Source organism: Talpa occidentalis, unplaced genomic scaffold (genome assembly GCF_014898055.3).
Source record: "Talpa occidentalis isolate TD23 unplaced genomic scaffold, MPIMG_talOcc4v2.1, whole genome shotgun sequence".
NCBI classification, from domain to species: Eukaryota; Metazoa; Chordata; class Mammalia; order Eulipotyphla; family Talpidae; genus Talpa; species Talpa occidentalis.
In genome coordinates, this window is record NW_026555331.1 from 17,733,769 (window position 1) to 17,746,655 (window position 12,887).

A 12,887-nucleotide genomic window follows, 5' to 3' on the forward strand; every position below is an offset into this window, starting at 1 on the left:
TCCTAACTCTAAGCATACCATTTTCTGTGCCCATCTGTCATCAGAACAGAAATGATGACATTCATCTCTTCATATCTGGGACCTAATCAGTGCTGGCAATAGCAAACACTCAAAAATAAAGTTTGTAAATTTGAATTAGTATGTGAGTATATTTAACTCATTCCTTATCTTCATATTATATTGAATAGTGAAACCTTAGAAAAAGGCAAAGAAAGCTCTAAGGATCATTGTCATTATCGTTTAATACCAACCTTATTCTAAGACCAAATGAATGTAAATTGCTGGTTGAAGGAGGCAAAGTCCGCCTCCATCTTCTATCCCTACAATAATTCAGTGATTAAACAGCATATCTCCTCAATTAAATAGATTCATTAAGCATAGCTAATGGCCATATATCAAACCTGAATTTTCTTTTTCAGCTTGTGCTGAGAATATTTTCCATTTCTCACTTTCATCTTACTCCTGTGTTAAATCAGCATTAGGTTGGTAAATAACAAGCCAACTCTAAAAAATAAAGATGGTGCTTTTTCTCAGTTCCCACACAGTATATCACTAGAGATTAAAACACATGCAGGGATCTGGTCGCTACTGTACCCCTTGTAAACAATTCTATTTCTCTTCCTTAAGGAAGATAGATCTGATTCCACTAAATGAATTAACAAGTTTATCTAGAAGGAGAACTCTTACATTAATCAAAAACATGTGAATATATCTAAATTAATCTGAAGGCATAAGTTTCTTGATTACTGTTTCTGCTCTGGTATATCTGATAAATAAAATAGCAGAATTTCCATGAGTACAAAAGATAGGACAAAAGATGTAAGAACAGAAACCATAAAATACATAAAAGACAACATAGGTAAAACTCTCCATGACACTGATTTCAGTGATGTCTTTGGGGCTTTGATGCCAATGGCAAGGAAAACAAAAGCAAAAATAAACAAATGGTACTATAGTAAACTAAAACACTTCTGCACAGCAAAAGAAACTGTCATTAAAACAAAGCCAACCAGCTGAATTAGAAAAAAAAAATACTTGCACCTCACACATCTGACAAGGGACTTGAACACAAGGTCTACAGATAACCCATACAACTCAACAACAAAAACAAAAACAAAGAATCAATCACAAAAATGTACAGAAAAACTAAATTGACACTTCTCCAAAGAAGGCAGATGACCATTAAGCAAAAGAAAAAAAATGTTCTTCATTACTTAATATCAGGAAAATGCATATCAAAACCACAATGAAATACCATTTCACACCTGTGAGAATGGCCTATACCAAAAAGATCAGAAACAACAATGCTGGCAAGGGTGTAGAGGAAAAGGAAACCATACACTGTTGGTGGGGATGAAACTGGTCAGTCCCCATGGTAAATAGAATGGAAGCTTCTCAAAATAATTAAAGTAGATCTCTCATATGATCCAGCAATTCCATTTTTAGCAATTGCACTTTTTTTTTTTGGCACCCAAGGCATAAAAACAAAACAAACAAACAAACAAAAACCTCACACTAATTTGAAGGGATATATGTTCACTGTAGTGTTATTTACAATAACCAGCTAAGGAAGCAATCTAAGTGCTCACAGACAGATGAGTAGATTAAGAAAATGTAGTATATAAACACAATGGACTACTACTCAGCTATAAAAGAAGACGAACTCTTGCCATTTGTAACAACATGGATAGAACTGGAGAGAATTAGCTTAGCAAAATGAGCCAGAAGGAGTGAAATGCCAATTTCACTCAGACATGGAATACACAAATAAAACAGAGGGTTAGAGAAAACCAAGTCAAATGTAAACCCTAAAATTCTGACTGTAAAATTTAGGATACCACAGCAGAGGCGGAGGAAGGTGAAGGCCAAAGGGGGGCTCCAGTGGGCTGTGGTGAGGAGTGTGGGTGTCCTAATGATGCGTGTGACGTGGTAACATACATTTGAAGAAGTGTTATGTCTATGCACAGGATTGTAAACCAATGTTACTGCAATAAAAAATAAAATTAATCTAAAAAACAATAAATAAAATTGCTATTTTATTGTACAATCAGAACTACTTGATGCTCCCTCCTAGAGTCTCTGCCAAGCCTACAGATGACTGGCTCATTCTCAAGGCAACAGCTGCCCTTCAGTTTCAGTGTACTTTTATGCAAAAGGTTCTAAACTTTCACAGGAAGCTCCCCAGTCATTTTCTGGCCTAGAGACGTTGTATTGTGATGATTAATGACTTGGGATCTACCTTCTCTTTGGTCCTTCATCTCATCAGCTTATCATGACCTCCAATGGCTTAACACACCAGTTCTCATGTGTTAAGTTCCTTCTTCTATGTGGAAGTAAGAAGAAGCAGGGACAGCAGTGCAGTGTAATCATCAAATTTAAGCTTTCAAACTGTATTTATAAACCATTCAAAATGCTTTATAATCTCCACATGAAAGCCAAGTTTGAAGAAAGACTTCTTCAATCTGAATACAATATACAAATGAGTAAATTATTGTTAATGGTATGATTTTCTAAACGCTTCTTCAAAGGCTGAACCAGGACAAATTATTTTCATCTTAAACAATAAATTTATTTTTCTACTGTCCAGGATTTCAATATAATACAGACCTGTCCACATTTGTAAAACAAAAGATACAACTGCAAGAGAAATGAGGAGAAAAAAAAACAAGGATTGCATTTCAGAGTAACAGAAAATGATTACACTAGAACACATTTTAAACAAGTTTCTGCTAGATCATGTAGGTTGAGTGTGATTACTAGTTCTGGGAACACCTTATGAAACAAAAGTTAAGCATTGCACTGGGAAATGGATATAGTGTCTTGAGTTCATTTCTCTATTGAATAGCAAGTAGAGTTCAATTTGGGCATGGGGAGTTAGGATATCTGGGGAGAGGATTTTATCCCAAGGATATCAACAAGAAAAAAATCAGGCTAGGAAAGTAAGATACAGAGATGGAATTTTACACAATCATTCAGAGTGCAGAGGATTTCTATTGTGTCAATTTAGCTTACCTGGAACTAAGTCTCTCAAAATTACCTTCCCTACATAGTTCCTGATTAGCACAGTATCAGTCACATTCTTCACTCATTCAGAAGATCAAAGTAGGCAATGAGGTTAAGATATAAGTTGGTGCACAAAGTTTAGTAGAGTGGTAAAAATTGGGAAGATAATGGAGTAAAGTGTCTTATTTCTCAGAAGAAATAAAACACTCTTCACTAAGTTACTGTTGCTGCAAAGTTCTCTGTAATGCTCAATTCAGATTAAATCAATACTATTTAAGTTCTCCAGGTATACAGTGAGTATAAAACAATTTACTTGCTCTTTAGTATCTTTGTATAACTTTGTCCATGTCATTGAAGTTATTGGTCACCCATGCTTAAATCATATCAGCAGCTTTTATTTATGCTTTTTATTTATGTATAATTATGGTTAACTTTCTCAACAACCTAAATGCCCCAGAACAGGTTAGTGGATCAAGAAGATGCAGTATAGAGAATGGAATACCACTGAGCAATCAAAAAGGATAAACTCATGCCATTTGTGACATCATAGACGGAACTGGAAGAGATTATTAAAACATATTCATTTTTCTTTTCTAGGTAGTATTAGCATTCCTAGTAACTTATGTTTATATTTAAAATTATGTTTTGCATAACAGTTTTGATACGTATTTTTATCCATGACATAATTCTGGAAAGATCATAATTCTGAGAAATCAGAAAACAGTGAGTAGCTGGCATGTAAGAATAAACATTTCTGAAGCCCAAGCTGTAACATTTTTCACTTTATAATTTCAATTTATTCTTACCAATCTTTTATAGTTAGCATTACTATCCCTGTTTTAAAATTTGGCAAAACCAAGGCTCAGAGAATTAAATGTCTTGTTCAACAGCTCATACTTACAAGTGACTGTGAACCAAATGCTATTTAAGTCTAAAGCCCTGATTCTTTCTACTACCTGGAGCTTCTTCAAAGGAAACTTGCATTTCTGATAGGTGACTTATGAAATTATAACTTTTTGTCTTTATATGCTTCTAACCTATGACTTTGCAGTAACTTAATTTCAGACATTTAAGTAAGATTAATTCTTCCTCTTAATCTAAAAATAATTATCTTTCTAGCTTGAAAGATGTTATAGAGGAGGGTAGCAAAGAGCTCAGCAGAAGTTAGCCATGGTTTTAGAGCCACTGGGCTCTTCTTTATATAACCAAATCTTCCTTTATTTTGTCTTAAATCTCCACCTGATGCCCAAGATTCATTCAATGAACCCTAAGTGTCCAAGAGAAGCCAGATACAACATTAAAGAATTATTCATGGAATAATTCATGGAATCTATCTACCATGAGCTATTTCTAGTATTAGATAACTATGTAAATGAAATTCCAACTTTGCACAATGCTGCTATAATTTGAGAATGTAGAAGGACAAAAGGAATCATCTCTACTGGAAGACATAAAAGAGGTGCTACTTGAGCTAAGACAAGATTGCTCATGGTAAAAGTCTTACCATTCAAGAGTATATGCAAAAAGTATATTCATAAGTAGATTTACTCTTTGGAAATTATAGTAATTTGGTGTACTGGAATATAGAGATCGGGCAATGAAATTGGTAGGGAAGGCATAACTCAATTAACGAATTCCTTCATACCAAGGAATTTTGGCAATGGAAGCTATAAAAATGCTTACACTGGGAATGAATATGATTAAACTTGCAGGTCTGACAACAGTAAATGAAGAATAACTTTGAAGGAGGATCAAGACTTACCCTGGATTGTCTTCTGACTAGTAGACAATGCCCTCTAGTACCAGGACCCTGAGCTAGCCTAGCCCAGAACCCTACCCACTCCCTGCCTGGTTCTCCCTCCCTGGAAGTTATAACCCTATTTCTTGCCCCACCAGCTATTGGACTCTACAGCAAAGGATTATTTTGTTCTGTTGTCTACTTTGTTCTCTACTTACATGTACTGCCAGAGCTCTGGGTCACACCCCCCAAAAAATGCCACATATGCTACTTGCTAGACCACTATGGACTGTGTTATCCTTGTGGATCTTTTACATTTCTGAGTACTAACCATCCTCCATTTGTCCTACTGCAACCCCTGTAACTACAATTCAATGAATCTAGCACTAGGTAGACATTTAGTAGCCAGTTTTATCAGTTAAAACCTAACCTTGGCTAATTTCATACATTTGTAAAAATGGTCCCAGTTAACCCCCCATTAGGAATATAGTACTCATGTTGTAATTTTGATAGTGGGCATGTCAGTGAGAATAATAAAGAAATAATACCCCAAAAAGCTATGCTTTATCATCACACATAGCTACTATTATTGATTCTTTAAAGTTAATAAGCTTTTCCCTAACTACCACTTTGTGACTCTAGTTCTTTCTTAAAAATAAGTGAAACCATAATCATACCAGTAGAAAAACTGCAATAACCTTTGGAACCAGAAAATTTTGAGGTAGATGAAATAGGTTGATAAATAAGAAGATAAGGGGCAACCAGAGCTATATGACAAAGATTCAGTGTCTGACAGCTAACAAAAAACAATGATAAAAAATTTCATCTCTTGATAGTAACAGCTTTCTCATAATAAAATCTTTATAATACATTTAATATATACTATATTAATATGGACAAAGTGGGGAAAATGCAAAAGAATCAAACACTGGACCACAAAACTTCCAAGCATCATCTGGTTACCAGGGAGGAAGTACGATATTTTAATGAAAAAAAATCCCCAACGTATAACACCTAGAATTTTCATTTCAGCAATTGACCCTTCAATATTAAGACCCTTTGTCTGTTACAGAGGGGTAATGATAGGTAGAATTTTACCTGAAATTCCCTCAAGTTTCCAGTTCTCCTGGTCACTTCCTTCTCAAAATTTTTCCTGTTACTCATCAAGGGCACCTGGAGACAGTTGAAGTGTTAGTTTAAATGAAAGGAATCATTTCCCAGTGGTTGTAAAATTGAAAGGGACATGAAGGAAAGTTGTACATTATATAGTAGTAGAGTGACAGAATTTTAGTGACATTTAAGAATGGTTTCCTATTTTGTACAAGTGAGGTAACTAAAATGAAGTTAAGTTGTACTGATTAGGAATAAATGTGGGTCCAGATTTATGGGGGTTTGAAACTTAGACAATTTTGAAAGTGATCTTTCAAAACATAACATAAAGTTACAAATGTAAATTTATGGGAGGCCTCCCTCGTGGTGCAAGGGGTTAAGACACAACCTATGAAGCTATCTTCAGGCTCTGCAGCACAAGTTCAATCCCTGGCCGGCCAGAGAGAAACCCACATGGCACAGCAGACCTCTCCTGCCTCGCCCGCTGCTCCCCTCAGCAGTGCACTTTGGTCAATCTGCCTGTTCTGTTCCCCAGTCTGTCTCTGGTGAATCCTCTCACCCTCTACACCTCTGGCCTGTACCCAGGCTCTTGTATGCATAAATAAATAAATCTTAAAAAAAATGTAAAGTTACATACAGGACCTTGGCCAAAGTGTATGAAAGTGAAGGGTTCATACTCTAACCAGAACTAAAGGAGATAAAACGTAACTTCAAAAAGCAAAAGGCCAATGGCTCAGTCTCTGGAAGAGCAGGGAAGAAGAAGGGTATTAAGGACTCCTGGAAACAAAGGTATGAAGCTCACCAGAGATGCTTCTGCCTGTTTCTCTACATACCACATGCTGCTTTATTCCCCTCACTGTAGACCAGCCTATTCAGAAGTGGGGCCTGGGGCACTGACAGTTCCTAAGTAACACATCACAGTTACAGTCACTGCTGAGATGCTCTTTCTGGGACAAGCCCAATCCTAGTGCAAGACCTGAAGTGGCCTGGTGGGGTCTAAGTCCACTGTGGTCAGAGGAGAGCCTTATAAAAATGTGGGCAACCTGGGGCCTCCCTAGGGGCACAGGGGTTAAAGTGTCAGCACTATCAAGCTATTGTCAGGCACTATCGTCATGAGTTTGATCCCCGGCCAGGGAGCTGACCCACATGGCATAGCAGACCTCTCCTGTCTCACCTGCTGCTCCCCTCAGCAGTGTATTTCAGTCAATCTGCCTGTTCTGTTCCCCACTCTGTCTCCGGTGAGTCCTCTCATCCCCCACACCCTTTGCCTAGACCTCAGTTCTTATATGCATAAATAAACAAAATAAATCTTTAAAAAAATGTGGGCAACCATTGGTACATGATCAGAAAAGGACAGGTCCTGTGCCAAGAGCTATCTGAAACAAACAAACAAACAAACAAACAAACCCCACAAAAGTGATTCTGTCAACGCTAAATAGCTAGTATTATACTCAGGATCATAAACTGAAGGTCCCATTCCTGCACATTTTTTTCCCTGATAGTTACAGCTGATACTTAACATTTTAATGTTCATGGTTCAGCGTTTTTGTTTTCTTGTCATAGATAGTCATCAGAATACCAAAACAAAATGAGACCAAGCACAAAATAATCTTAGCTTTCCATTCAAAGTCACAGTTCTTCTCAACGATCATTATGCTAATCAGTTCTCATTAGAAATTCATCAGTAGAAAATATAGCACATTTGGCTTAAACGGGGATTATATATTAACTCAGTAGAAATTGTCCTTTCCACTGCTCTTTTGATTTGATTTGTTTACTTATTTTCTCTTTATCATAGGTACAGAAACATGGAAAAAAATAGCAATGGGTTGTGTCCTGAGTTAAATGAAAAGTTGTGGTATGGTGCTTTGAAATGTAAATAGTATCACTCTAAGCTACCATTTATTAAAGCCATGCTTTTAGAACAAATAGTATTTTGATAAGCATTTCAGACCAAAAAGTTCCTGCATAAGGAAGTTGCTATTGATTTGCATTTCCTAGTTAAGTAATTCTCTATCGATTTGTATTTTCCCCCTAAACAAAGTGCTTTAATGTTCAGAAAAATTAGAACAAGAGTAATTGAAATGGGAAATTTTGACAAAATATATCATAATAGAAATCCCTGGGCCGCTTTTCCGCCCTCAACTCAATTTAACCTCATCTTCTAATTTCATTTTAATTATTAAATTCATAAATCTCATTGTTCTTGACTAGCTCAAGAATTTTTTTCCCCACTTGGATATATGCCATAAGTTGAAGGCATTGCTGGGAAGGATTTACATAGTGCCAGAATGACACCACTTGGTTAAGATGGGAAAAGATGGAGCTTTGCAAATAATTAATGGATTTGAGTTTTCAACTCTCTTCAACCAGTGAGGTTTTGGTCTGGCTTAAGCTCAACCTTGTGATTTGTTAGAACATAACCAAGACTACATTTGTTTTACTCTGTACTGGTTGGGAAATCTCAATTCAGAAGTGACTTTGGGAGTACAAAGGTAGAAAATAAACTGACCTGTAGCAGACACCATACCCAAGTGCAGGCATATGAGTGATCTTCTAAAAGAGTAAGAGAATAGCCTCTACTAATAGTCTCATTTGATTTCCTTGATATATATTGAATCCTGCCAAGCATGCTCATGACATGAGATCCTGACACAGAAGCGCAAGATGAGAAAGGATGGATGACAATATGATTTCCCAGCAGATGATGTACAAGAGAAAACGTAATCAGGGTTGTCAAAGAAACATGCCAGGGTCCCACGGGACTGTGCATTTGGAAACCAGAGTGGAGCTCACACTAGTCTAGTAAACTCTTGGCACCAAGATGGAAGCCTATTTGAAGCCAAAGAGTCAAATTTGTAAGGTTTGCCACAATCTTTAAAATACAATTACAGCCACTGATCAAAGGACAGGTTTATATATAAATAACATGGAGAGGACTCATGATCATATGTAAACCTCTTAGATCCCTCCTACCTACACTAGCATGACCTTCAAGATGTCCTCTATTGTTAAAAAGGCCCCTCCACATACACACTTAGAAGTATTATGCTATTTGTCATTATGTATGTTTATACTGAGCAATTTATAAAGTGCTTAATTTCTTTACTGATATTGTGATCATATATGTAATCACATCACATAGGATCATGTAGTGACCATAACTTAGAATAATTTATCAGTTATGCCCAGTAGGAAAGAAAGCTTCCATTTTCTCTCTAGGTTTACTTTCTACCCATCTTGGTCTAAATCTGTGCCCAGAAAAAATGAGCTTTACCACTGAGTCACTGAGGCTCCCCTGACCTCCCTGATTTCCAGTCAGATTTGGTCAGTAGGAGGCACAGACATGAAGTCAGATATTGGGAAGAAAGAGAGGTTGGGGTACTGTTACCCTTACTCTCTTCCAACTGTTGCAGGCTTAACAGGGTGTTTTTCTGGAGAGGGTAGACCAGTTGGTCCTTAAAATAGGACTTCAGTTCTCTCCAGATTCTGGAAGTAGACTCCTCTCTTTATCCATGTTGGCCTAATGGTGGGAACAACTTCCTCTCATGGCTAATCTTGGAGAGCTTAGTCAACACCACTTTTTAATTCTTTAAACCTAACTATATATCATTTACAGGGTCGTTAAATTATTCTTATCTGTTATTACACCCTTTGATTCTATAATGCTGATTAACTCTAACTAAACTTGCATGACCTCTTTATCATATTTTTTTATTCTTATCTGAACACAATCTCCTTGGATTCTATAACTCTGATTAATAAAATTGGCAAAGAGATAGCATTTTCTGCAACACCACATCTGAAGAATCACCGATCTATCATAAGCACAATCAATGTGTAGTGCAACAGCAACAATCCCACAGGGATGGGTGTGTTTCCAGAAAGCCCTATGGTGTCATGGATCAATACTGGACTTTACATACCAGGGCTCAAATTCTGGTTTTGCTTCTTCCTAGAATCATGACCTTGGGCACATCTTACAACTTCCCAAAACCTGGTTCTTTGTTAGTAAGAGACTAATAATAATATCTCTCTCATACGCCTGTTGCTGGGATTCAATAAGACAATTTGGTTGAAGCTCATCACATGCCATCAGCATGAAAACTGACAACCTGACAGTAGTAGTTGTAGCCAGGGAACTAAAACAATGTTACCAGAGCTGAAACCGCAAGTGTGAGGTATAATCTAAACATTTTAAGGTCAACTCTTCTAGTGACCTATGTTAAAAAGCTGTCATAGTGCTACTTTACTCAGTTTATAAATTATCAAAGCACTATTGCTATCAAAGAATAATAATCAGTAACCTGGATCATTTTCTTATTTTATCAATTAGTCTCAGGCCAAGTAAGGTTTCCAGCCTTTAAGTATCTTTTTTATTTCCCCATGCTAGGAAGATTCAGCTTGGAAGTAGAGAAGAAGAAGCTGATTGTGATAATGAAGATAGTGGTGGTGGTGATGAAGATGTTAACTGAGATTAACTATGTGCCAGCACTGTTCTAAGCCTTTTGTATGTTGTCTTTTAATCTTCATACCACCATAAAGTATGGCATATTGTTATTTTTTCATTTACAAATAAAGAAACTGAGGCAAAACTGAGATAATTTGTCCATGACCACATCTAGTAACTGATCAATGTGAAGTTCAAATGCTGAAGTCCAAACTCCAACACCCAAGGATGAAAACACCAGCTATTCTTTTTCACCCTGCAAGTTTGACCCCACTTTTTTATAAACATCTGGGTTCCATCTTTATGAATACAAACATTTTATTCAGAATTATAACAGCAGAAAATTTTTGTCAAGCCAAGACTTTACAGAACAAATATCATTAGGTCAGTTTAATTTATTACTGAAATTTCTATTCAGCACAGTTAAACCATTTTAATGTTTACTTTATTGAAATTATATTCACCAGGATCATTTTTCTGTAAACTATACACTGAACATCTGATTTATTGGACAGTCATTTTGTCCATATCAAATTTGAGTGATTATAGTTTTTCCCCCTAGGACTTATTGTATGGTTAGTATAATAGAAATTCAACAGACCCACATCTAATTTACATGAATTCAATCAGCTTGGTCAAAAATTAAAATAAATCTAAGAGTTGTAGTGATTTTCCAAATCCACCCCTGGGCATTCCCAGGCACTAAAAGGTTTTCTATATGATGAGGACAGAATTAACTACTGATTCCCCCAAAATATAAATTAAGGAATTAATTGGGCAGAGTTTGGGGTTGGGAAGGATGGCACAGGTGGGGAAGGTGTTGATGAGAAACAGGTTATCAATATAATCTCAATATATCTCCCTTCAAATTATAACTTATAGAAACTATAATTTACTGTAGTGGAGAAACAGAACAACACCTTCACCATGGGGTGACAATGAGTAGGATGAATAAAGGGCAAGCGAACAGGATGTGCCTGCAGGTGGGTCCCTCTAAGAAAGACATGACATCACATGTATTGATGCTGCCAAATAATGTGGAACAAGCACCCCGTTAGGAGGAAACACCAGTTGAACCAAACTGAAGGATTGTCTGTAAAATAACTGACCTGTAACCTTCAAAGTTATCGAGTTTGGGGAAGAAGACAAAATTGCCTCAGGAACCCTTCCAAACTAACAAATGTGATGACTAAGTACAATATATGATCCTGGACTAGATTCTGTACTGGAATAAAAATTGCTATGTGAGATATGATTGGGGCAATTGCTAAAAATGGAAGTGGACTATATATCATATAAAATCAGTGCAGCAATATTAAATTTCCTGAATTTGATAACTACACTGTGGTTATATAAGAAAATACCCTTGTTCTTGGGAAATATACACTGAAGTATTAAGTGATTTTAAATAATCATGATGTATGTAATCTAGTCTAGAGTGTTAAGCAAAAATCTCTGTGTGTGCACATAGTGGTAACAAAACAGCAAGTGTAATAAAATATTCAAAATTAGTGAATCTATATAAAAAGTATACAGTTGTTCTTGCAATGCCATGAGAATTATTTGAAAATCATTTCAAAGACTATTTTTAAGAATCCCTTGAAGTCTTTAGCAAAACACTGACCAAAATGGAAAAACTATTAAAATCTGATGTAGAAAATAATGATAATGTTAGAGTCAGCCGTCTGGAATTTCCACAAAGTTATGGAACATTTGAATTATTTACTTGCTGATCATGGCCCATCCATGCCAGTGCATGTTGCATACATGACTCAGTACACATATTACTATACAGGATATCTACCAAAAATCTTTGTACTCTTATGGGCAATTTAGGGATTTTCCAGGGTAATTTGTTCTATATATGATTTTCAATTTATTTTAGAAGTTAAGACCTTTTTTTAAATGTCACTTCAATGTATTTCTAGAAATTTCAGGGTTTTTTTCTTGTTTTTTTAATCTTTTATTTTATATAATTCTTACATCATTTTTCATTTTTGCACAATGTATGCATTTTCATTTTGGTTATATTCCCCATACAATTGCACCCCTCCTTATTTTGACCCTAATCCTTCCAATCCTTCCTCTCCTCAACGCCCCCCCCGCACATAGTGTGTCTTTGGTTTATAGTTGCTTGTTGATTTTGATTTTTACTTTGTATTAATTAGTCTTTTTCCTGGTCCCTTATTTAGGTTTTCTAAATTCCTACTATGAGTGAGATCATCCTGTATTTTAGAAATTTCAGTTTTTAATTGGTCCAACTTTATGGATGAAGTTTGCACTGTTTGGGAGTTCGTGTTGATCTTTTCTGCTGAGCACAGTGTGCTGCAGTCTCCATTTTCCCTGGAGATGTGGGATACAGCCGCTGCTACCCACTGTGGATCTAGAAGTTGCATCCAGAGTTTACAATGCCCTCTGATTTTCAGGCGGAGATGAACAAGGAGACACATCAGGAAGAGAGCTGGGGGGAGGGCCTAGTGACATTGGGTATTTATACCCAAACCTGCTCCCTACCTGGGCAATAAAGGCATATTCCACAGCTCTCGTCGGACACCATCACCTACATCTCTGGCATTTGTCCCAATT

General features: G+C 36.4%; 1 long non-coding RNA gene across 3 annotated transcripts; it reads left to right on the forward strand.

The window, feature by feature from the left end:
* The first annotated feature begins 3,590 nt into the window (after positions 1-3,590).
* On the forward strand, positions 3,591-10,445 carry LOC129145268 (uncharacterized). Of its 3 annotated transcripts, XR_008550571.1 has the most exons (5): positions 3,591-3,726; positions 3,894-3,996; positions 4,255-4,494; positions 7,650-7,709; positions 10,245-10,445. It is a non-coding gene; the product is annotated as an uncharacterized LOC129145268 (long non-coding RNA). The 3 variants fall into 3 exon arrangements; XR_008550570.1 differs by lacking the exon at positions 3,894-3,996; XR_008550572.1 differs by lacking the exons at positions 3,894-3,996; positions 7,650-7,709.
* The last annotated feature ends 2,442 nt before the right edge of the window (positions 10,446-12,887 follow it).